The following is a 25389-nucleotide window of genomic DNA, read 5'->3' on the forward strand; positions in this document are numbered from 1 at the left end:
TCCGCAGGTCTTTTGGCATGGCAGAGTGGCCATATCACCACCATTACTGGTATCTAGAATGATGCTGGAGATAAATTAATTAAACTTTGTTATCAGTTTCTTTGACTCGCTGGCTCTGACGCTGTTGCCCCAACACATAGCATAGCAGATTGTACTCCCCCCACAGACTTCTAGAAGATATGTAACATGTTGCTGCAAACACTAAAGGATCTAAGCTTCCTCAAAAGCTTGACTCAGCTCTATTCTAGTAGACTTAATTGTATCTAAGGCACTGGAGAAATCACAGGTTTGCAGAATCCTCACAGTGTTGACTGTTTTGTCCAGATGATTTGACGCTGATCTAAGCAGACAACAGCATCCTAAACCCCAGGATCATGAGCAATAGTAGGGCCTGAGAAGTTTTCACTTGCTGACTGAGGCAAGCCAATAACAGTCTCTCCAGGACTTTTAGGTTGTGAGATTTTTAGAGCAACTGGTCTGAAGTTAGTGAGTAGGCAGGAGTAGTGACCGAAAGAACAAGATTGCGAATACAAGCGACCGAAATGGGTTTCCTCTGCAGGGTGTCTGGGCCTCCCTTAGAGATAGGGTGAGAAGCTCAGTCATCCGGGAGGGGCTCGGAGTAGAACCGCTGCTCCTCCGCATTGAGAGGAGTCAGATGAGGTGGCTCAGGCATCTGGTTAGGATGCCCCCTGGACGCCTCCTTGGTGAGGTGTTCTTGGCCCGTCCCACTGGGAGGAGACCCGGGGAAGACCCAGGACACGTTGGAGAGACTATGTCTCTCGGCTGGCCTGGGGACGCCTCGGGGTCCCCCGGAAGAGCTGGAGGAAGTGGCCGGGGACGTCTGGGTTTCTCTGTTAAAGCTGCTGCCCCCGTGACCCGACCCCCGGATAAGCGGTAGATCATGGATGGATTGATGGATGGTCTGAAGTTACTGAGTGCTGATCGATGAGTTTCTTTCAGGTATCGGAAGAAGGCAAGATGTTTTCCACAACTCTGAAACTTTCATGACTCTGGCTAAGGTTGAAGAGCTGCTGTAGAATCTAAAATATCTGTTCCATACAGGCTTTTTGGACCATGGGGCTGACACCATCTGGACCTGCAGCCTTGTTCCAGTTCAGTCTACACTGCTCAGTAACTCTGTCCCTCACCTCCCCGAAGGTCTTTTCTTCCTGATGTTCAGGAGCTTTTTTACATCACTGGTTATTCTTGGTTTGTTATTGAGGAAGCACCTCACAGTGATTGATACTCTCCACACAGAAGTCAGTGTAGTCTGTCACACACGATCATTGCTTATGTCTCTATGTGGCTTGCAGAGTGTGATCCAGTCCATGGTCTCGAAGCATCCTTCAGAGTTCATTCAGCTTCCTGAGACCACCTTCCCAAAGTCCTTCTCATCACAGGCTGCCATTGAACAATATTTTTTTCTTCAGATTTACCTCATGGAGGCTGTGCAGAGGAGGAGGACAGATTGATTCAGAAAGTGGAGAAATCAGCTGTGTTTGAGGCTTTTTCTTGAGAAGGTTGAAAATACATGTGAGAAATGGAGGATCATTTTTAATACGTTGTGAATGGTATGTGAATCAAGTGTATAAACTTGTCTGTCTGTCTGTCTGTCTGTCTGTCTGACAGATTGTCTTTATTGGTAAAAATTACAGCAGGATAGTAAATAAATTTTACAAATCCTCATAAATGATCTACTTTCTGTGAATGTCCTAATGATCCATTACAGGCATGGTCTTCATCTAATCTCTCTTTGAGACTTCGTGAGGTCCTGCTTCAGGTTCAAGATGTCACCAGGCTGTTAAAATCAGTTTCCTTCTCTGAAAACCCTGAGAGAGTTGCATAACAGCCTCTGTCAGTTTCTGAGGGGAACCCAGGAGCAGATCGGAGCAAGAGTTTTGAGTGCAACAGTTTATTTAACAAAGAGTGAAGACGGGAAACAAAAAAAAAGGAAGCAGGCAGGCGATAGAGGGGGTTATCCAGAGAGTGGTCGGCTGGCAGGCTTGGAGGGTGGAGGTCCACACGCCGGCTACACGAGGCGAAGGGTGAGTGGACTGGACTGATTCCTGAGGCAGAGAGACACGGTTAGTGGCGGACAAAAACGGACGGAAAGAGATAGGCTTAGGATGCAGAAACAGGCAGCTATAGGTTGCAAAGTAGAATTTCTGTCTGGAAGGCTGCAGCATACATTATACTTCACAACGATCTGATGGAGACTGGATGTGTGGCTGCTCCTTAAATACTGCAGACCGTCGATGAGGAGCAGGTGAGGTGATGACCTCAGCCAGGTGTGAGTAGTCAGGTACAGGCACGCCCCCTCAAGCCCTGCCAGGAGAATGACACGAAACGCCAGACAACACGAAAACGCACAAACACAGACAAATAGTCGTCCCGGGCGGGGTTTCGTGAGACCCCAGAGGTGTGATCAGTCAGCGCCTGCTACGATGAAAATTCAAATTTCAGTCAAGAGGAGCTTGAGCTGGACAGAACAGGTGGTTTTATTTTGTTGAAACCTTTTAGCAGTGTGAAACAAGCTTGATTATGTAAAAGCTGTAACAGACCGGAGGGAAATGAAGAAGGGACACACCTTACCTAATAAAAGCTCCGCGGGGCTAAAGTACAAATCATTTCACATGTTAACTTTTACCAGTTTACGGTGAACAGCAGGTATGTACAGCAAGCTTTTGCTTGTTATATTTCTCAGAATTGATTGGAAGTATACTTAATATTGCAAATGACTTTGTATTGTATGGCATAATATATATATAAATATATATAAATAAATTATAAATATATAAACGTCACTTTTAACCGAATGTCATAACTTTGTTTTAGCTTTAATAGTTTTTAAACGGATTGTATTTAAGTCCCGTTTTGTGTTTTTTTTGGACAGATTTTGACTGTTGAAGAGACATCATTATGATGACTTATAAATTTGTGTCTATACTTCTATCTGTTTTGGCTTTGACGTCATGGAACAGTAAGTCGTGCAGCTGTTTTCAGATAGAACTGTGCAGGTGTCCTATTTTATGCAATTTCTTTTCAAAATGTTCTCACACTATTTCGTCCCGTTTCATCTTTAGACAATTTCCAAAAAGATGCACAAACAGACCACAATAAACCCAAGGTCTTGTTTCAAAGCCAGCAGCAGAAACAGATGGAAAAATGGAGAAACATGACTCTGGAACAGAAGAAAATCTTACTAAACCTGACAGAAAAAACTAAACCAGAACCCATAACGGTAGGTGAGTGAGAGAAGATATATGTACACATGTACAATGATTCTACCTTTGTTTTTTACTAAAATATTTCAAAAACACTTTGTAACGTACAGCGGTCTTATTAAACTTTTCAGAAATCAACAAACCCAAACCTAAAGGACAAACATCTCTCTCTATCTGCATTCACCACCTCGAGTGGATCGTTGCCCCTGAGCACTGTTTTCATCCTCATCCTCATTCACGTTTGTGGAGGTAACTCTTCTCAGCCCAGCGTGGTTTTGGTTTAGCTGTAAGAAGATGTTATGTGCACACGTTTCTAAATGCAGACCTAATTATTAATCTATGTAACTGATGAAAATGTATTGTCGTTTGTTGGGGAAAAGGACAGTGGAAATGTACTTCTGTTCTCATTTCAGCTGACTTGGTTGCAGCTGGGTCTGCAGTGTGTCGCCACATGTTCTCAACCGATGGTCTCATTCACTTGGTGTTTGGTTTAATAACCACTTATTTCATGCATAAATGGAAGCGTGAGTCCCATTTTTTTTTAAAAACATATTTTACTGGATTTTTTTAAATGTTTAGCCCTCCAAGACCACAGGAGGAAACACAAAAGATTCCAAGGTGTTGAAGTGGAGTTGGAGAGGTTTATTATGGGCAGATTTCACAGAAATCAAAAGGAATGTAAAGATTAGAGAGGAACTAAGGGTGGAGGGTACCACTCAAAACAGGAAATACTAGAAAACACGAAGGAAAAAGAACAACAAAAGCCTCTTTATTTGCTCTGTCTGACCAAACCAAAGCTCAGACCCTCCCTCACAGTTCGAGGTCTGGGACACTGGTCAATCAAACCAGCTGGCACAGCCGGGGATGGCGACCGAGGCCCGGTCAACCAGCCCTAACAACGGGGTTCACCAAATGGAGCATCCTCAAGGGATGACTCCATTACTTGTCCTTCCATTTCTGACATAATTCTGAAACAAGATTTTCAACGAACTCCTCCTTCAGCCTCGAATGTCACCAAAACATGAGTGAGATCACAAGGAGCTGGAAACATCTGTAACAAGTGTCAGATATAGTTAGTGAGAGCATTATGGACTATTTTACAGGGTGTCAGTTCAAGTTTAGCTCAAGATAACCAGGATATTATTTCTTGCACTTGTTTTAGACCACATATTGTCAGATATAGCTGCACCTGCTTCCTTTTACCCTTTAGTTTGAATCTTCAGTAAACATGAAGGTGCCCCGACGACTACGAGTTACTTTTCAAAATAAAACAAAATTAAAAAAATGGGAACGAGACAAAACGTCACACTGGTGTAAGACATAGGCTGTTTTAGAAAATGCATGGATGGATGGATGGAAGGATGGGTTCAGTAATGCTGTCCAGTAATGATGATAATATCTGGTCTCCTCCTGATCTTTTCCTCTGTAATAAGGATTTTTGAAGCCTCAGAGCCTTTTTGCCTCATATAAAAGAGGAAAATATACCAAATATACCAGATATTGTGGGACAGTTTTTATGTTGATACACTTTTCTTCCTGTTAATGTATCATTTGCAAACTGTTAGATATAATAATTGTATATTTTGAGAGATGCTGATGATAGATTAAAGAGTAGCTCAGACTGTGTAAAATGTCCTGTCAGCTGATTGGGCAAAAAACGTTTTGGAGCATCTAAATTATCAACAGATGGTCTGCATATAGACACTTAAATCCCCCTCCCATGACACCAGGAATGGGTCCGTTGGGCTTCGATAGTTCCAGTTTTATGATAGTAATGATAAGCAACATGATTGGTCTACGGTCAGGAACAATGGCAGCTCTGGGATCATTTAAAGTCACGTTTCATGATCTTTAAGCAGATATTTCTCTGTTATATACAGTGTGAAATGACTAATATTCATGTTCTTGTTTTAAAAATGTCCCTTTCCGTTGGTGAAGACAGATTGTCAGCTTCAGGACGAGCTGCAGAGGAAAGAGCAAGAGCACGAAGATACTCTGATGGAGGTGAAGAGAAATCTGGAGTCGTGGATTGCTGAGCTCCAACTGATGCTGGAGGATGTCGAGAGCGAGAGAGCCGAAAACGAAAAGAAGCTTCAGTCAATACAGAGACTTTTATTTTCAACAAACCCGAGCTCAGTGGGAACTGTCCGGGACGAGGAAAGATAAAGTTCGATGGCTGCTGAGCGCTGAGAGACTGAGAGCTGAGCTGAAAGCACGTGGAGCGAAGCTGATCCACGGCTGACGGCGGGAATGTTTGAGGCTGGATAGAGATTTATTACAAAGGGGGACATCTTCTGAACTGGCTGCTGACATGTGATGCTGTTCCTATTTAACTGCTTTACTCACAAGTTCAACGAATGATGTAATCATTTAAAAAGCCGCAGCAGGACTATGTTTGAAGCCCCACTTTCTTTTATAGAATAACTTCCTCTGAGCTGTCTGTCCTTCTTCTTTTTAAGCATATTCAGTGTGTTGGTGTTTGCCTTTTCTCGGTTTCTTTTCTTCTGACAAATGTTTTTCATTTAGTTTAACCAAAGGAAATAAATAAAAAAAAAAAAGCTGAACAATCTGTGATGAGCAGAGAGATAACTCCTCTTTCTGAGCCATTAGCTGTTAGCATTAGCATATTTCTATGTAGTTTATTGTTAGCTTTTTGTATAGCTTGTTATATCTTGATTTGTAAGTCGCTTTGGATTAAAGCGTCTGCTAAATACAGAAACAGAAACATAAACATAGCCATTTGAATTTGAAATGAAAATACTGGTTTACCTGTGAAGAAATAATACTCAGATACTGGTGTTAAACTGTTGCACAACTTTAATCAAACAATATGAAAGTACAGACAAACGATCCATAATGTGATACAGATGTTGTTTTTAAACTTATTGGTCGGCACTTTTCAAAGGCACAAGAATCATATCACGCTGACAATTTCTACATTCAAAATGAAATTCCAGTAAATTTAACAATTAGCTCAGAAACATCAATAAAAACAGATAATTTCTTCATGCTGTCAAATAAAAAACTACTGCAAGTGATTTTTTTCTTCCACACAATAAAATACAAGTTTATCTTTCAGCCGTGGCTTTTCTTCTCTGTTTGGTTCAAGAGTTTAATTACACATTTTAAGCACAACTAAAAGTTAAGAAAAGCATCTTCACATTGTATATTAGAACAACTTTGCAATAAGAGAAAGAAAAAGCACATTTCAGTGTTAATAAAAGCTGTAAAGCAACATCTCCAAAGATCAGAAACAGTTATTTATAACCCTGTCTTGTCTGACCATTTTTTAATAACTTTTGAATTTACATTACTTGACTACACGGTTTCTGAGAAGAATTCTACATATAGAAGGTGTCTGTCAGAGATTGCTGTAACCAGATTTAAAGAGTTGATTTCACCATCCTTTTCTTCACTGCCATGTGCAGATATGACAGAGGACGGCTACCTACACTTTACTCCAGTAGAGCTAGACTCTCTTGTTGACAGCACTATAGTTTCAATGCGTACAACACTGGACAAAGTTGCCCCTCTGAAAAGGAAGGTAATCAGTCAGAAGAGGTTGGCTCCTTGGTATAATTCACAGCTGCGTGCGTTAAAGCAGACTGCAAGAAAGCTGGAGAGACAGTGGCGTTCCTCTAATTTAGAAGAGTCTCAATTAGTCTGGAAAGATAGTTTAATAACGTATAAGAAAGCACTTCGTAAAGCTAGAACTGCTTATTATTCATTATTGATAGAAGAGAATAAGAATAATCCCAGGTTTCTTTTCAGCACTGTTGCCAGGCTGACAAAGAGTCCGAGCTCTGTTGAGCCATGTATTCCTTTAACTCTCAGCAGTGATGATTTCATGAGATTCTTCATCAATAAAACTGTTTCTATCAGAGAGAAGATTAATGGAATCCTTCCCATTATTATTACTGATGTATCATCAAGTAGAGCAGCTTTAGAAGTATCTTTAGAACCTGATTTGTATTTAGACGGCTTCTGCCCAGTTGATCTCTCTGAGCTAACAACAGCAATAGTCTCTTCTAAACCATCAACTTGTATTTTAGACCCAATCCCAACCAGACTGTTCAAGGAGGTTTTCCCCTTAATCAACACTTCCATTTTGGATTTGATCAATCGGTCTTTGTTGATAGGATATGTACCTCAGACTTTTAAGGTCGCTGTAATTAAACCTTTACTTAAAAAACCTACTCTTGATTCAGAAGTGTTGGCTAATTATCGACCTATATCCAATCTTCCTTTTTTGTCTAAAGTTCTTGAAAAAATAGTTGCAGTTCAACTTTGTGATCATTTACATAGAAATAATCTGTTTGAAGAGTTTCAGTCAGGATTCAGAGTGCATCATAGCACAGAAACAGCACTGGTAAAAGTTACCAATGATCTCCTCTTAGCCTCTGATAGCGGACTTGTTTCTGTGCTTGTCCTGTTGGATCTCAGTGCTGCATTTGATACGATCGATCACAGCATTCTGTGACAGAGACTTGAACATGTTATTGGGATTAAAGGAACTGCATTAGGCTGGTTTAAGTCATATTTATCTGATAGATTCCAGTTTGTTCTTGTAAATGAAGAATCTCCCTCACACACCAGAGTAAGTCATGGAGTTCCTCAGGGTTCTGTGCTTGGACCGATTCTTTTTACTTTATACATGCTTCCATTAGGTAACATTATTAGACAGTATGGCTGATGATACTCAGCTGTACTTATCTATAAAACCAGATGAAACCAATAGGTTGGTCAGACTACAAGCCTGTCTTAAAGACATAAAGACCTGGATGACTCAGAACTGTCTTCTTTTAAATTCAGACAAAACTGAAGTTGTTCTCTTTGGACCTGAGCGCTTCAGGGAGAAATTGTCTAGTTATATAGTTACTCTAGATGGTATTTCCTTGGCTTCTAGTTCTACAGTGAGGTACCTTGGAGTTATTTTTGACCAGAATTTATCATTTGACGCACATATAAAACTGGTTTCTAGGACTGCCTTCTTTCACCTTGGTAATATTGTTAAAATCAGGAACATCCTGTCTCAGGGTGATGCAGAGAAACTAGTTTATGCATTTGTTACTTCAACACTGGACTGCTGTAATTCCTTATTACTGGGCTGTCCCACATATTCTCTGAAAAGCCTCCAGCTGATCCAAAATGCTGCAGCCAGAGTTCTGATGAGAACTAACAGGAGAGATCATGTTTCTCCAGTTTTAGCTTCTCTTCATTGGCTCCCTGTTAAATTCAGAATAGAATTTAAGATTCTTCTTCTCACATATAAAGTTCTTAATGACCGAGCTCCATCATATCTTAAAGATCTCATTGTAAGATATTTTCCTAACAGAGCACTTTGCTCTCAGGCTGCAGGTTTCCTTGTTGTTCCCAGAGTTTCTAAAAGTAGAATGGGAGGCAGAGCCTTCAGTTATCAGGCCCCTCTCTGTGGAATAAGCTGCCAGTAAATGTCCGGGAAGCAGACACCCTTTCCACTTTTAAGATTAGGCTTAAAACTTTCCTTTTTGACAAAGCTTATAGTTAGGGATGGCTCAGGTGATCCTGAAACATCCCATAGTTAAGCTGCTATAGGCTTAGACTGCTGGGGGACCTCATCTGTCACACCTTTCCTCCCTTTGCTCTCTTTTTCCCCCTGTTTAATTTCTCAAATGATTTTATGTACCTGTGACATTATTGTGGTTATTAACTTGTGTTTCCCTGTTCCAGCAGGTATCCTTTGAATGGTGTTATGGTGTTTTTCCCCCCTCTTTTCCCTCTTTTCTGTCTTCTCAAACCCCAGCTGGTCGAGGCGGATGGCCACCCTTCCTGGTTCTGGTTCTGCCAGAGGTTTCTTCCTGGTTCTGGTTCTGCCAGAGGTTTCTTCCTGAGTCTGGTTCTGCCAGAGGTTTCTTCCTGAGTCTGGTTCTGCCAGAGGTTTCTTCCCGGTTCTGGTTCTGCCAGAGGTTTCTTCCTGTTAAAGGGAGTCGTTCCTTTCCACAGTCCCTCAGGCTCAGGACGGGAGATTGGACTGAAGACAAGTTTCGGTGCAATCTGTTGGTTTCCTTAGCTATGATATTAATTTTTTTAATTGGCTCTATATGAATTAATTGGATTATGATTACAATGAATTGAATTCCAATTGTCTTGAATTGGACTATATTACTTAAGTGCCTTGAGATGACAATTGTTGTAATCTGGCGCTATATAAATAAAAATTAATTGAATTATTTTGAGTGACCTGTTGTAAATTCTCTGTAAGAAGAGGTCTTACACACAGAAATGAGCCTCGTTGGGCCAAAACTTTCACTTCCTCACATGATAATGATGCAACACGAAGCCGGAGTGAAACATCAGGTCAAGTTAATCTGTCAAATGTTTTCTAGGAGCTAAAGTGTGAAAGTAACAAGTGAAAATCAGGCTGTTTTTTTCTCTTTGGCTCCCCCTAGAGGTGTGTAATGTATCACCACTGCCATAGAAACTGATCTGGACATGAACCACTGCTTCACCTCAGCCCGCGAGCACGCTAATGTGCACAGGAAAGGTTCAAAACCAATCAGAAGCTCATAGCTTTAAGGTTCACTAACTTCTGTCTTGTTTAAAAGGGAATCTGTCTGACAAATGATCTCAGCTGAATCCTTTGTCTCCTCAAGTTGTTTCTTTATTTTGTCCAGATGGATCTTCGTTTCCTTCTTCATTTCTTCCATCTTTTTAACCTCATCACATGTCCTCTGAATGAGTTTTTCTGTGTTCAGATACAACTCTTGATGATTTTTCTTTCTTTCATTCAGTTTATTTTCAGCCTCTTCAACGATCTCTTTCAGTTTAAAGTATCCTTGTGCTTTGTTTTTTGTCGGATCTCCTTTCTTTTGTTTTACTTCTTCATCCACTGCCCTGATCTTCACACCAGTCTCCTCAGCTTCTTTCTGTAACTCCTTCCTTTGATCAGCAAGTTGCTCAGACTGTTTTTCCAGTTCCTCTTTTATGTTCGTCAGTTCTTCAGTCATCAGTGTCATGCTGCTCAGGTTCTGCTCACTTCTTTTCAACTCCTCAAGTTTTGACTGTTTCTCTGCCAAATATTTTTGTTTCGCATCTTTCAATTCCTTTATTTCGTTTTCATAGTTCAGTAGTTTCTTTTTCACTGTGGAAACAAACAAGTCCAAAGTTTTGGATCAGAGCAGAAATGATATCAGTAAAATACAGATTTAGCACGTGAGACATCATGCTTTCTAACTGGACTTCTGGGTCTGGAGTTCAACCTTTAGATTAATGATGTGATGTATGTTGATCTCAGATATTCACCATAAAGCAGCTTTAATGCATCAAATAGATCTTTTGACTCACAGGTTTTCATTTTCCTGACAAAAAAGCCAACTGCAAAAATCAGCAGGAAGCACAGAACCACACAGAAGCTGATGGAAGCAGCGCAGCTGGGCGGAGCCATGAAGAAATCATCTGAAAGAAAATCATCAACTAAACTGTCACAGAAGGCAGAACCTCAGCTGTTTGGTGCTGACAGTGGGACAGTTTTCTACCTGGAACATGGACCCGTGTCTCTCTGCTCTGGTTGGTGTTCTTCTGTTGGACTCTACAGGTGAAGGTGTAGCTGCCTCCCTTCTCCACAGTCACTCTGCTGCTGGCATAATAGAGACCATCAGAACCTCTGACTGTCTCTGTGGGTCCAGCAGAGAAGAGGTTTCCCTCCCCGTCCAGCCAGAACACCTCAGGTTCTGGGTACCAGCCTGCAGACTCACACTGTAACACCACTCCTTCATCAAGTCCTGCTAAGCTGATCCCAGGTGAGGCGACGACACCTGATGAAGGCAGAGGAAGGATTTCCAACATTATGCACCATTCAGAATTAGTTTATCGTCAGATTCATCACACAGTAAGGCCAGTAAGGACGCAGCAGGGTCAGAATGCATCGCCCACAGATAATCTTGCCGTCATGGACACCGCTGAGTTCATTGGGCTTGTCAGTGTCCTTCGTGCCTGCCAGAGGAAGGGCACCAACCCTTTCCGACGGATGAGGGCGTCCGCTGAACTATTGGACTTTTTTGAGGACCTTCCAGTTTTCGCCTCGGTGGCGGAATTGGCACCAATACTGCGAGAGGCCAAAAGGGTAAACCGAGCAGCCGAGGAAGAGGTTTTTGGGCGGGGGTGGCAACACCCATTCCGAAATACCGCCATTCCGACAAGGCTTTCGGTATAAGGAAATGTGCGTTACTCAACAGGCGAGTCCCTTCTTTCTGTTCATGCAATTTATATGTTTAACACATGTTTACAGATAAGCGTTATTAAAGACACAAAGTCTCGGCAGCTGGAGGAGGAGAAGCAGACCGCGGTGGTTTTCAGTCACACACTCCAATGCCACTTGTTTCAACTTCCGAAAATTTAATCCAGGAAAAAAAGGCTTACAAACATGGACCGAAACGGCTCCATAATACGCACAAGAATCCAAAAGAAACGAAAGTTAACTAAAAGAAAGTAAATAAACAGCATAAAGTGGTCATAATTGGTTTTACGCATGCCTGTGTGCGTCTGGCACATGCGTCTTCGGGCTCTCCCACGTTGGTTTGTGGATGAAAGCTATATGTTCAGCTGTAATGTCATGTAAAAACAATCTCTACATGACATTTACTCTCAGGTGTGACCAGTTAAGTCCTTAAGATATCAACAGGCTGTATAAAGCCTTGCGCAACGGCTGTGTGTTTGTGCCAAATGCGCAAAGCCCATCCGCGCTTCTCAAAATTGGAGCGAGTAAATCACGTGAATAACATGAATAAACGTTTTTACTGCATTTTGTCGTGTTTTATACGTTCTATGCTGTCATTTCTCTCCTCTTCTATTGGCAAGGCAGAGTACTCGCAACTGTGTCCTGTGCAGTAGCCGTGATATCTGTAATTGCAATTATTACTTTTGCATATGATGACAATGTGCAAAAGACGCATGGGCTCTGTGGAGAGCTCCGCTCCAGCTGGCTGCTGACAGCTCACTGACACTGTATTTCTGCTTAATCAGTTTCAGTCTCGCCAGAGTTACATTAATATCTGTATCTTTATATTTGACATTTCAGGGGATTTTGATAATAGATTATTAAAGTTTGTTTGCGAGGCTAATATGCCGGCGCGCGTATTTGCCTTCATTAGTGTAAAATGTTTTGGGTAAAAAATAGGCTATTAAAAGGAACTGTCGGAATGGCGGTATGTTAAAAAAAAACATACCGCCATTCCGACCATAGGAGGAAAAAAGTGTCGGAATGGCGGGACGATTGATAAAAAATTAAGTGTCGGAATGGCAGTATGTAACCTTTGGGCGGAGGTCTGCACGGGCCGCCATGCTTGGCATGGACTCGACCGAGGCCTCGGGTTCCTCCACGCCTACGCCGGCCGTCCTGCCTGTCGCCTCGCCCGAGCCTGTCGCCTCGCCCGAGCCTGTCGCCTCGCCCGAGCCTGTCGCCTCGCCCGAGCCTGTCGCCTCGCCCGAGCCTGTCGCCTCGCCCGAGCCTGTCGCCTCGCCCGAGCCTGTCGCCTCGCCCGAGCCTGCTCCGGCGGTCAGAGACCCACCCACCCCAATTTGGGAAAGTCTGGGAGTCGTTCCTTGAGGAGGGGGCTGTGGGCGTCGCTGGGGGTGGGCCGGGTGGGAGCAACCTTGTCCTCATCATTGTCCACGGAAGCCCAGGTGGGCTCATCATTGTCCTCACCTGCACCCATGGAAGCTCGGGCGAGCCCACGCCGTCGCCGGTGGGAGCCTGGCCGGTTTTGCCACCGCAGTTCGCCGGTGGGGGTGCAGGCTGACTCGCGGCGGACCTCGCCTCGCTGCCTATTGATTAATTGAAAACATTTCGTGCCACCGTTAAAGGTGAGTCTTTACTTTCTAGTTAAAGTTCCTTAGTGCCTCTTTTGTAAAGAGTGCATCTTTTGTTTCCTTCCGCCTCGTTTTTAGAGCGTGTCTTCGTTTCCTTCATTGTTCATAGCTTTTCTGTTTTCCGCCCAGCGTGGAGAGTTTTATGTTTTGTAAATTTCATAGCTGCGCTCTTTCTCCACGATAGATACGGAGAAGAGCGCTTAGGAGTTTAATAGCCCGTTTCTTTTGAGCTGCAGGAGATCGCCCTGTAATGCCGTGTGGGTTTATTATAATAAACCTTCTGAACCCAGAGACCCTGCATCTGTGTCCTAAGTCCCTCGAGGTACCTGACATGTTAAACAGAAGTAAAACACTGTTTGAAATGAAAGTCCCACTCAGGATTCAGTATCAGAATACAGATGTGCATCATTCTGTGTGATGAAATCTAAGTTTATTTACTTACCAACTAGAAGCTCAACAAAGTGTTGTTTTCTGTCATTTGCACTGAAGCATCTGTATCTTCCATTATCAGAGTACCTCAGGTCAGAGAGTTTCAGTGAAACGTCCCCCTGCTTCATCTGATCGATGGACATTGATGCTCTTCCCTTGTAGGCCGTGTTTTGGTCAGTCAGATGTTCCTGATTATTGTACCACACATACACAAATCTGGGTTTCAGGGCCGGTTTCCCCCACTCCACTGTCAGCTGAGAAACATCTGCAGGAGCTTTCAGCCGACACGGCAAAACAGCATCATCACCGACCATTGCTGTAACCAGCTGGGCCGGAACACCCTGCGACCGACCTGGAAAACAGACACATTTTAGATTTAGACTTTATTGTCATGCAGAAAAAGGAAAAACACCTAATTACTCCTCCGGATTTAACCAGGTCGACACCTGTTGAACACACACATGAAGGGGGTCCCACACTGTGTCATGGAGACTGATGACAAATAGCTACACTGTGTCACGATCCGTGAAAGCACTGGACGCAGATGCAGGGTAGGATCAATAATCAGATTTTATTTATATAATGATAGTCCCTTGATGAGCAAAAGAATAGATTATAAATTCCTAACCCACTCTCCTCGATACCTATGGAGAGGAGAGTGAGACTATAAAACTTATCAAAAGAAAGTTCTCTCCACGCTAGGAGGACAAAGCAAAAGGTTATAGAAATCTTACAAATAAACTTATCCCTCTCCGAACCGTCGGAGGCTCGATAGAAATTTAACAAATCAATAAACAAAAGAGACTCCTTCTAATGGAGTTGCTATGAACGTTATAATTATAAATCAAAGACAGTCCTCTACCGGAGATACTACTGAAAAACAACAAAGACAAACAAAACTTCACTTGACTAAATCTATGACTACAACAGAAAATCATCTCAAGGAGGAAATCATCAATAATCAAGATCTTGGGATACTTAGGATTTGGTTACTTTGGAGGCTAGAGGAAGAACGCCAGAAAGACAAATTCAACACACTGGCAACGAGACGCAGACTAAATACACCTGAGGGACCAAGGGGAACAGGTGGAAACACGTGGGAATCAGGGAAGACAATGAGACGCATGACACAGAAGGAAGGGCAAGATATCTGAAACGAGAGGAGTTGTTCATTTCAAAATAAAACAGGAAGTGACAAGACAAGATATAAAAAACCTAAGAGCCTCTGTGGGACCTGACACACTGGAGCAGTGGGCAGCCAATCACAGCAGAGTATGGGGATACGGTGGCTTGCTCAAGGGCACATTGGCCATGGCAAGGAGGTGGACTGCCACCCCTGTCAGTTCACCTGTCTTCTTGAGCAGAGAGAGTGGGAATTGAACCACCAAGCTACCGTTTATTGGACCACCTTAGAAAAGTATCACCCTGTAGCAGCCGTATACACCTTGATGCAAATTGATGACTGGAGCCATTTAATCATGCGATGACTCAGCCATAAAACAGTAAAACTTGTGCGTGCGTGTGCATGTGCGTGTGCATGTGCGTGTGCACGTTACCTTTGCAGGTGAGTGTCAGCAGAAAGAAACACATCAAAATGGTTCTGAGCAGAGATGTTACAGATGATCCCTCGGCCATGTTGGAGTGCTGAACATCACAAAACAAAGGAATAAAGTTTGAAGAAGTGGAAATAAAGAGTAGAAATACTCACAAACAGCAACAGTTTTAACACGTCTTTAAAAATGAACCATCTATTTTCTAACAGAAAGAAACTATTTCAAAAGCTCTCAAATGATTGAACTGAATTCAATCTGTGGTTGTCGTGTTTTAGCTCAGAATCAGAAAACAAATCATCACAATCTCTCTGATAAACACGATGAAGCACCAATGCTTCTCACCAGCGGTCACCTGATACGGACTTAACCGCCACAACTCACATTCAAGTCTGCAATTTCCCACAGAAACAGCTTCCCACACGGGTTTACTCACTAATTACACATCTTACAATCAGAACATGTTGGAATACAGTGGAGCCATAAAAGTAACTGAGAAAAAACACTTATTTTTCCAAAATAACCTTAAAAAATGACTTTTCGGTCACTTTTCGTGGACTTTAAACCAGTTTTATTATCATATCTTTGCTTATACATCTAATTAAAGAAGAACTGAAACGCGCACTCACCTTTCAGCAGATTCTGTCTGGAAGTGAACCTTTTAGCTGCTGAGGGAAATAATTTCAGCTGCGCTCTCAGAACACTGACGGCAGAAAGAAAAGTATAATGCTCTGATCACATGATGTCAAATCAGTATTTACAGCCCGCTTTCTGCTTTATTGCACAGCAGAGGACAGCAGCTGGTTAATATTCAGTCAATCTGAGATGATATGGGCTGTACTTTGTACTTTGTACTTTGTAGAAAACAATGAGATGTGTTCAGTGTTTCTGTGTAAATGCAGGCGAGCTTAAAACGTTTATAATGTATTAACATGTGTTTATCTTTATATATATTAAAGATCATTGTGCTTTCTGCAGCTCGACCTCGTATATGTTTGGATTCTTTAAGTTTGAGGCCTTTTTCTTCTCCCAAACACGTTCCCATGTGGTGTTTTTGCTGGTTGTTCATGCACAGTTCCACACATTTCCATCTGAGCACCGTATGACCTCATGTGGTCAGGACTGACTTTCAGGCTGTAAAAAGGATGAAAAAGGTTTGGATTTCAAAGGGAATTTTTACTGAATCCCAACAAGAATGTGCTAAAGTTCTGTGATATGTTGTGTTTACATGTAACAACCAGCAGATTTTAGTCATGACCGCAGTTTTGATTTGATTAAATCGTGTTTTAGTGAAGGTTTGTGTAGTATGAATTAAATATTCCTCACAGGTGAAAAAGTCATCGTCAGATGTTGATGTTTAACTCGCTTTATGGACACATTAATATCTGACAGCTGCTCATGTTTTTCTGACAGGTTCAAATCTAATGTGAGACATGAAATAAAAGCTCTTCTTCTTCACTGGTTCTGATCTGAAATCCTCTCTTACTGCAGATTTGCATGTTTAGGCCACTTTAAAGAGAAAAAGTTTCTTTCTGAATCAAACCCAAAGATCTCTAAAGTTCTAATGTTCCTGTTAAAGACTGAAAACAGATCAAAAGCATCAGAATCGTGTTAAAAATGCAACAAAAAGGTTGAATATGAAAAGAACCTGATTGAAACTCTCTGTTTAGGTCGTAAAAGTTGTTGTAAATACACAAACATGGTGTCTCATCAGCTGACTGTCAGTGGTTACATATCTGAGTGCACTCAGAGAAGTAAAAAGCACAAATCCTGACTTATAAAGTAACAAATGTACAGTCCAGCACTCAGTTCAGGTGAAAATACTGATGAATCCTTTCATTATTCTACACTTCCTGAGGTTTGTCATGAGCATCCTGTCAGCTTTCCCCTTTTACATGATTATATTCTTCCTCTTCACTTATTTCCCATTCAGGCTGTTTCCTGATCTTCGGATGTTGGGCCGTTACAGGTTGAAACTCAGGGTCTGGTCGCATTGTTTCTTCATCTTCGGAGGGTTCCTAACTGAATGAAATGACCTGGATTTATCTGAGGAGCAGCCATTACAAAAGCTGTTCAAATGATCTACCTGCCAAGAAAGGCATCAATAAAAACAGATCATTCCTTCCTGCTGTCAAATAAAAAACTACAAACCTTTAACTGCAAGAGATTTTTTTCTTCCACACAATAAAATACAAGTTTATCTTTCAGCCGTGGCTTTTCTTCTCTGTTTGGTTCAAGAGTTTAATTACACATTTTAAGCACAACTAAAAGTTAAGAAAAGCATCTTCACATTGTATATTAGAACAACTTTGCAATGAGAGAAAGAAAAAGCACATTTCAGTGTTAATAAAAGCTGTAAAGCAACATCTCCAAAGATCAGAAACAGTTATTTTGAGTGACCTGTTGTAAATTCTCTGTAAGAAGAGGTCTTACACACAGAAATGAGCCTCGTTGGGCCAAAACTTTCACTTCCTCACATGATAATGATGCAACACTAAGCCGGAGTGAAACATCAGGTCAAGTTAATCTGTCAAATGTTTTCTAGGAGCTAAAGTGTGAAAATAAGTGAAAATCAGGCTGTTTTTTCTCTTTGGCTCCCCCTAGAGGTGTGTAATGTATCACCACCGTCATAGAAACTGATCTGGACATGAACCACTGCTTCACCTCAGCCCCCGAGCACGCTAATGTGCACAGGAAAGGTTCAAAACCAATCAGAAGCTCATAGCTTTAAGGTTCTCTACCTTCTGTCTTGTTTAAAAGGGAATCTGTCTGACAAATGATCTCAGCTGAATCCTTTGTCTCCTCAAGTTGTTTCTTTATTTTGTCCAGATGGATCTTCGTTTCCTTCTTCATTTCTTCCATCTTTTTAACCTCATCACATGTCCTCTGAATGAGTTTTTCTGTGTTCAGATGCAACTCTAGATGATTTTTCTTTCTTTCATTCAGTTTATTTTCAGCCTCTTCAACGATCTCTTTCAGTTTTAAGTATCCTTGTGCTTTGTTTTTTGTCATATCTCCTTTCTTTTGTTTTACTTCTTCATCCACTGCCCTGATCTTCACACCAGTCTCCTCAGCTTCTTTCTGTAACTCCTTCCTTTGATCAGCAAGTTGCTCAGACTGTTTTTCCAGTTCCTCTTTTATGTTCGTCAGTTCTTCAGTCATCAGTGTCATGCTGCTCAGGTTCTGCTCACTTCTTTTCAACTCCTCCTCAAGTTTTGGCTGTTTCTCTGCCAAATATTTTTGTTTCGCATCTTTCAATTCCTTTATTTCGTTTTCATAGTTCAGTAGTTTCTTTGTCACTGTGGAAACAAACAAGTCCAAAGTTTTGGATCAGAGCAGAAATGATATCAGTAAAATACAGATTTAGCACGTGAGACATCATGCTTTCTAACTGGACTTCTGGGTCTGGAGTTCAACCTTTAGATTAATGATGTGATGTATGTTGATCTCAGATATTCACCATAAAGCAGCTTTAATGCATCAAATAGATCTTTTGACTCACAGGTTTTCATTTTCCTGACAAAAAAGCCAACTGCAAAAATCAGCAGGAAGCACAGAACCACACAGAAGCTGATGGAAGCAGCGCAGCTGGGCGGAGCCATGAAGAAATCATCTGAAAGAAAATCATCAACTAAACTGTCACAGAAGGCAGAACCTCAGCTGTTTGGTGCTGACAGTGGGACAGTTTTCTACCTGGAACATGGACCCGTGTCTCTCTGCTCTGGTTGGTGTTCTTCTGTTGGACTCTACAGGTGAAGGTGTTGCTGCCTCCCTTCTCCACAGTCACTCTGCTGCTGGCATAATAGAGACCATCAGAACCTCTGAGTGTCTCTGTGGGTCCAGCAGAGAGGAGGTTTCCCTCCCCGTCCAGCCAGAACACCTCAGGTTCTGGGTACCAGCCTGCAGACTCACACTGTAACACCACTCCTTCATCAAGTCCTGCTAAGCTGATCCCAGGTGAGGCGACGACACCTGATGAAGGCAGAGGAAGGATTTCCAACATTATGCACCATTCAGAATTAGTTTATCATCAAATTTAGTCTCAAATCTGTGTGGTAGGAACGGCTCAAACTGACAAACTTTGAAAAGTTTTCAACCTTTTTTTGTCCTTTTAGAAGAATCTGAAAACTCGATTCTGCTAAAACTGTTTTGCACTTGAGTTGTTTTTTAAGATAAAAAGGGGGGTTTGTAGTTGTGTCTGAATCAGTTTTGAACTGATGATGCTTTATGCCTCTGAACAATAAACTCACTTAACACTCGCTGACATGAAACAGGAGAGATTCAACACCAGTATCTGAGTATTCTTTCTTCACTGGTAAACCAGTATTTTCATTTCAAATTCACATGGCTAATGCTAACAGCTCAGAAAGAGGCGTTAGCTCTCTGCTCATCACAGATTGTTCACTTGATGGGACTCAACCAGGCCTCATATGGGAGTAAAGGGGTAGGTGAGTGGGGGTGTGAACTCGTCACACATGCACATTTGTTCTGGGCCTCCATGGAGTCTTATTCTAATGCTTGGGGTTCCCCTTTAGTGTCATTTTCCAATGTGCAAGGTGATCGATGTCAGAAACAAACTGAACTGAAAGCTAAATGTTCCCTGATGATGACCTGCAGGATCAGAACTCTCAGCCTGGTAAATCTAAAACTAAAAGAGAAGCTTCTGTGCGCTCTTTGTAAAACATCGTATTCACCCAATAAGATGCCAAACTAAACCTAAGCGAGTAGTTCTGGTTCCTAAAGTTCACCAAAGGATGTGGGTGAAAATCTAAGTTTATTTACTTACCAACTAGAAGCTCAACAAAGTGTTCTTTTTCGTCATTTGCACTGAAGCATCTGTATCTTCCATTATCAGAGTACCTCAGGTCAGAGAGTTTCAGTGAAACGTCCCCCTGCTTCATCTGATCGATGGACATTGATGCTCTTCCCTTGTAGGCCGTGTTTTGGTCAGTCAGATGTTCCTGATTATTGTACCACACATACACAAATCTGGGTTTCAGGGCCGGTTTCCCCCACTCCACTGTCAGCTGAGCAACATCTGCAGGAGCTTTCAGCCGACACGGCAAAACAGCATCATCACCGACCATTGCTGTAACCAGCTGGGCCGGAACACCCTGCGACCGACCTGGAAAACAGACACATTTTAGATTTAGACTTTATTGTCATGCAGAAACAGGAAAAACACCTAATTACTCCTCCGGAGTTAACCAGGTCGACACCTGTTGAACACACACATGCAGGGGGTCCCACACTGTGTCAGGGAGACTGATGACAAATAGCTACACTGTGTCACGATCTGTGAAAGCACTGGACGCAGATGCAGGGTAGGATCAATAATCAGATTTTATTTATATAATGATAGTCCCTTGATGAGCAAAATAATAGATTATAAATTCCTAACCCACTCTCCTCGATACCTGTGGAGAGGAGAGTGAGACTATAAAACTTATCAAAAGAAAACTCTCTCCACGCTAGGAGGACAAAGCAAAAGGTTATAGAAATCTTACAAATAAACTTATCCCTCTCCGAACCGTCGGAGGATCGATAGAAATTTAACAAATCAATAAACAAAAGAGACTCCTTCTAATGGAGTTGCTATGAACGTTATAATTATAAATCAAAGGCACTCCTCTACCGGAGATACTGCTGAAAAACAACAAGACAAAGAAAACTTCACTTGACTAAATCTATGACTACAACAGAAAATCATCTCAAGGAGGAAATCATCAATAATCAAGATCTTGGGATACTTAGGATTTGGTTACTTTGGAGGCTAGAGGAAGAACGCTAGAAAGACAAATTCAACACACTGGCAACGAGACAAGGGAAGACGCATAAATACACCTGAGGGACCAAGGGGAACAGGTGGAAACACTTGGGAATCAGGGAAGACAATGAGACGCATGACACGGGAGGAAAGGCAAGATATCTGAAACTAGAGGAGTTGTTCATTTCAAAATAAAACAGGAAGTGACAAGAAAAGATACAAAAAAACCTAAGAGCTTCTGTGAGACCTGACACACTGGAGCAGTGGGCAGCCAATCACAGCAGAGTATGGGGATACGGTGGCTTGCTCAAGGGCACATTGGCCATGGCAAGGAGGTGGACTGCCACCCCTGTCAGTTCACCTGTCTTCTTGAGCAGAGACAGTGGGAATTGAACCACCAACCTACCGTTTATTGGACCACCTTAGAAAAGTATCACCCTGTAGCAGCCGTATACACCTTGATGCAAATTGATGACTGGAGCCATTTTATCATGCGATGACTCAGCCATAAAACAGTAAAACTTGTGCGTGCGTGTGCATGTGCGTGTGCACGTTACCTTTGCAGGTGAGTGTCAGCAGAAAGAAACACATCAAAATGGTTCTGAGCAGAGATGTTACAGATGATCCCTCGGCCATGTTGGAGTGCTGAACATCACAAAACAAAGGAATAAAGTTTGAAGAAGTGGAAATAAAGAGTAGAAATACTCACAAACAGTAACAGTTTTAACACGTCTTTAAAAATGAACCATCTATTTTCTAACAGAAAGAAACTATTTCAAAAGCTCTCAAATGATTGAACTGAATTCAATCTGTGGTTGTCGTGTTTTAGCTCAGAATCAGAAAACAAATCATCACAATCTCTCTGACAAACACGATGAAGCACCAATGCTTCTCACCAGCGGTCACCTGATACGGACTTAACCGCCACAACTCACATTCAAGTCTGCAATTTCCCACAGAAACAGCTTCCCACACGGGTTTACTCACTAATTACACATCTTACAATCAGAACATGTTGGAATACAGTGGAGCCATAAAAGTAACTGAGAAAAAACACTTATTTTTCCAAAATAACCTTAAAAAATGACTTTTCGGTCACTTTTCGTGCACTTTAAACCAGTTTTATTATCATATCTTTGCTTATACATCAAATTAAAGAAGAACTGAAATGCGCACTCACCTTTCAGCAGATTCTGTCTGGAAGTGAACCTTTTAGCTGCTGAGGGAAATAATTTCAGCTGCGCTCTCAGAACACTGACGGCAGAAAGAAAAGTATAATGCTCTGATCACATGATGTCAAATCAGTATTTACAGCCCGCTTTCTGCTTTATTGCACAGCAGAGGACAGCAGCTGGTTAATATTCAGTCAATCTGAGATGATATGGGCTGTACTTTGTACTTTGTAGAACACAATGAGATGTGTTCAGTGTTTCTGTGTAAATGCAGGCGAGCTTAAAACGTTTATAATGTATTAACATGTGTTTATCTTTACATATATTAAAGATCATTGTGCTTTCTGCAGCTCGACCTCGTATATGTTTGGATTCTTTAAGTTTGAGGCCTTTTTCTTCTCCCAAACACGTTCCCATGTGGTGTTTTTGCTGGTTGTTCATGCACAGTTCCACACATTTCCATCTGAGCACCGTATGACCTCATGTGGTCAGGACTGACTTTCAGGCTGTAAAAAGGATGAAAAAGGTTTGGATTTCAAAGGGAATTTTTACTGAATCCCAACAAGAATGTGCTAAAGTTCTGTGATATGTTGTGTTTACATGTAACAACCAGCAGATTTTAGTCATGACCGCAGTTTTGATTTGATTAAATCGTGTTTTAGTGAAGGTTTGTGTAGTATGAATTAAATATTCCTCACAGGTGAAAAAGTCATCGTCAGATGTTGATGTTTAACTCGCTTTATGGACACATTAATATCTGACAGCTGCTCATGTTTTTCTGACAGGTTCAAATCTAATGTGAGACATGAAATAAAAGCTCTTCTTCTTCACTGGTTCTGATCTGAAATCCTCTCTTACTGCAGATTTGCATGTTTAGGCCACTTTAAAGAGAAAAAGTTTCTTTCTGAATCAAACCCAAAGATCTCTAAAGTTCTAATGTTCCTGTTAAAGACTGAAAACAGATCAAAAGCATCAGAATCGTGTTAAAAATGCAACAAAAAGGTTGAATATGAAAAGAACCTGATTGAAACTCTCTGTTTAGGTCGTAAAAGTTGTTGTAAATACACAAACATGGTGTCTCATCAGCTGACTGTCAGTGGTTACATATCTGAGTGCACTCAGAGAAGTAAAAAGCACAAATCCTGACTTATAAAGTATAAAGTAACAAATGTACAGTCCAGCACTCAGTTCAGGTGAAAATACTGATGAATCCTTTCATTATTCTACACTTCCTGAGGTTTGTCATGAGCATCCTGTCAGCTTTCCCCTTTTACATGATTATATTCTTCCTCTTCACTTATTTCCCATTCAGGCTGTTTCCTGATCTTCGGATGTTGGGCCGTTACAGGTTGAAACTCAGGGTCTGGTGGCATCGTTTCTTCATCTTCGGAGGGTTCCTAACTGAATGAAATGACCTGGATTTATCTGAGGAGCAGCCATTACAAAAGCTGTTCAAATGATCTACCTGCCAAGAAAGGCATCAATAAAAACAGATCATTCCTTCCTGCTGTCAAATAAAAAAACTACAAACCTTTAACTGCAAGAGATTTTTTTATTCCACACAATAAAATACAAGTTTATCTTTCAGCCGTGGCTTTTCTTCTCTGTTTGGTTCAAGAGTTTAATTACACATTTTAAGCACAACTAAAAGTTAAGAAAAGCATCTTCACATTGTATATTAGAACAACTTTGCAATGAGAGAAAGAAAAAGCACATTTCAGTGTTAATAAAAGCTGTAAAGCAACATCTCCAAAGATCAGAAACAGTTATTTTGAGTGAACTGTTGTAAATTCTCTGTAAGAAGAGGTCTTACACACAGAAATGAGCCTCGTTGGGCCAAAACTTTCACTTCCTCACATGATAATGATGCAACACGAAGCCGGAGTGAAACATCAGGTCAAGTTAATCTGTCAAATGTTTTCTAGGAGCTAAAGTGTGAAAATAACAAGTGAAAATCAGGCTGTTTTTTGTCTTTGGCTCCCCCTAGAGGTGTGTAATGTATCACCACTGCCATAGAAACTGATCTGGACATGAACCACTGCTTCACCTCAGCCCCCGAGCACGCTAATGTGCACAGGAAAGGTTCAAAACCAATCAGAAGCTCATAGCTTTAAGGTTCTCTACCTTCTGTCTTGTTTAAAAGGGAATCTGTCTGACAAATGATCTCAGCTGAATCCTTTGTCTCCTCAAGTTGTTTCTTTATTTTGTCCAGATGGATCTTCGTTTCCTTCTTCATTTCTTCCATCTTTTTAACCTCATCACCTGTCCTCTGAATGAGTTTTTCTGTGTTCAGTTGCAACTCTTGATGATTTTTATTTCTTTCATTCAGTTTATTTTCAACCTCATCAACGATCTCTTTCAGTTTAAAGTATCCTTGTGCTTTGTTTTTTGTCGGATCTCCTTTCTTTTGTGTTACTTCTTCATCCACTGCCCTGATCTTCACACCAGTCTCCTCAGCTTCTCTCTGTAACTCCTTCCTTTGATCAACAAGTTGCTCAGACTGTTTTTCCAGTTCCTCTTTTATGTTCGTCAGTTCTTCAGTCATCAGTGTCATGCTGCTCAGGTTCTGCTCACTTCTTTTCAACTCCTCCTCAAGTTTTGGCTGTTTCTCTGCCAAATATTTTTGTTTCGCATCTTTCAATTCCTTTTTTTCGTTTTCATAGTTCAGTTGTTTCTTTTTCACTGTGGAAACAAACAAGTCCAAAGTTTTGGATCAGAGCAGAAATGATATCAGTAAAATACAGATTTAGCACGTGAGACATCATGCTTTCTAGCTGGACTTCTGGGTCTGGAGTTCAACCTTTAGATTAATGATGTGATGTATGTTGATCTCAGATATTCACCATAAAGCAGCTTTAATGCATCAAATAGATCTTTTGACTCACAGGTTTTCATTTTCCAGACAAAAAAGCCAACTGCAAAAATCAGCAGGAAGCACAGAACCACACAGAAGCTGATGGAAGCAGCGCAGCTGGGCGGAGCCATGAAGAAATCATCTGAAAGAAAATCATCAACTAAACTGTCACAGAAGGCAATTTAGTCTCAAATCTGTGTGGTAGGAACGGCTCAAACTGACAAACTTTGAAAAGTTTTCAACCTTTTTGTGCTTTTAGAAGAATTTGAAAACTCGATTCTGCTAAAACGGTTTTGCACTTGAGTTGTTTTTTAAGATAAAAAGGGGGGTTTGTAGTTGTGTCTGAATCAGTTTTGACACAATGAACGTGTTGAACTGATGATGCTTTATGCCTCTGAACAATAAACTCACTTAACACTCGCTGACATGAAACAGGAGAGATTCAACACCAGTATCTGAGTATTCTTTCTTCACTGGTAAACCAGTATTTTCATTTCAAATTCACATGGCTAATGCTAACAGCTTACAGCTCAGAAAGAGGCGTTAG

General features: G+C 41.4%; 1 protein-coding gene across 1 annotated transcript in view; it reads right to left on the reverse strand.

Annotated features, from left to right (window-relative positions):
- Positions 1–1493: 1493 nt before the first annotated feature.
- The window catches only part of LOC140281516 (tripartite motif-containing protein 16-like), a 285220-nt gene continuing 261324 nt past the window's right edge, over positions 1494–25389 (reverse strand). The window contains exon 2 of the mRNA XM_072375954.1: positions 1494–1505. The gene's annotated coding sequence lies outside the window, so the exon portion shown is untranslated. The remainder of the gene's footprint in view (positions 1506–25389) is intronic.

Source organism: Leuresthes tenuis, unplaced genomic scaffold (assembly GCF_036924035.1).
Source record: "Leuresthes tenuis unplaced genomic scaffold, fLeuTen1.0.hap1 SCAF_22, whole genome shotgun sequence".
NCBI lineage: Eukaryota > Metazoa > Chordata > Actinopteri > Atheriniformes > Atherinopsidae > Leuresthes > Leuresthes tenuis.